Source organism: Otolemur garnettii, unplaced genomic scaffold (assembly GCF_000181295.1).
Source record: "Otolemur garnettii isolate 467f Iridium unplaced genomic scaffold, OtoGar3 scaffold00150, whole genome shotgun sequence".
Classification (NCBI taxonomy): Eukaryota; Metazoa; Chordata; class Mammalia; order Primates; family Galagidae; genus Otolemur; species Otolemur garnettii.
In genome coordinates, this window is record NW_003852545.1 from 3,111,422 (window position 1) to 3,112,445 (window position 1,024).

The following is a 1,024-nucleotide window of genomic DNA, read 5'->3' on the forward strand; positions in this document are numbered from 1 at the left end:
AAAAGGAGATGTTGGCATGGATGTGGAGAAAAGTGAACACTTCTACACTGCTGGTGGGAATGCAAACTAATATGTTCCTTTTGCAAAGATGTTTGGAGATCACTTAGAGAACTAAAAATAGACCTGCCATTTGATCCTACAACTCCTCTACTAGGTATATATCCAAAAGAGCAAAAATCACATTATAACAAAGATATCTGTACCAGAATGTTTATTGCAGCCCAATTCATAATTGCTAACTCATGTAATAAGCCTCAGTGCCCATCACCCCATGAATGGATCAATAAATTGTGGTATATGTACACCATGGAATATTATGCAGCCATAAAGAAAGATGGAAAGTTTACCTCTTTCACACTTACATGGATGGAGCTGGAGCATATTCTTCTTAGCAAAGTATCTCAAGAATGGAAGGAAAAGTATCCAATGTGCTCAGCCCTACTATGAAACTAATTTATAGCTTTGATATGTATGTACTTAATTATACCCAATTATACCCCAAGAATATGGGGAAAGTGGAAAGGGAGGGAGGGAAGGGGGGCAGGATGGGCATAGGGAGGGTAATTGGTGGGACCACACCTATGCTTCAAAAAATATATAGTCTTTACAAAAAAAAAATATAGTCTTTCATCATATGTTTGTATTTTCTGAATTTTTTTCTTAAGGAAATTCTGTTAAGAAATATATTGGAAAATAAGAGTCATTTCTCAAATAACTTTGCCCATTTCTTTTTCAATTTTGGGTCAAGTTTACATAAACAATTATTCAATTTGGTATAATTTCTTACTCCAAAAATTTTGGTGGCTTATAAAATTTATGGTAGGTTTTTGAGCAGTCAAAGCTCTTGGATTATATTTCAAAATGTTGTTTACCAAAAACTTAGATTTTTTTTCTCTGCATGATAATAAATAGGAAGGCACTATAGGTTGAGTATATCTCTTTTTCTTGTGTACACAAATATTTAAAGTTGCCTCTTGAACTTGTCTTAGAAAATTATTGTTTTCAGAGTATTTTTACAATTAAG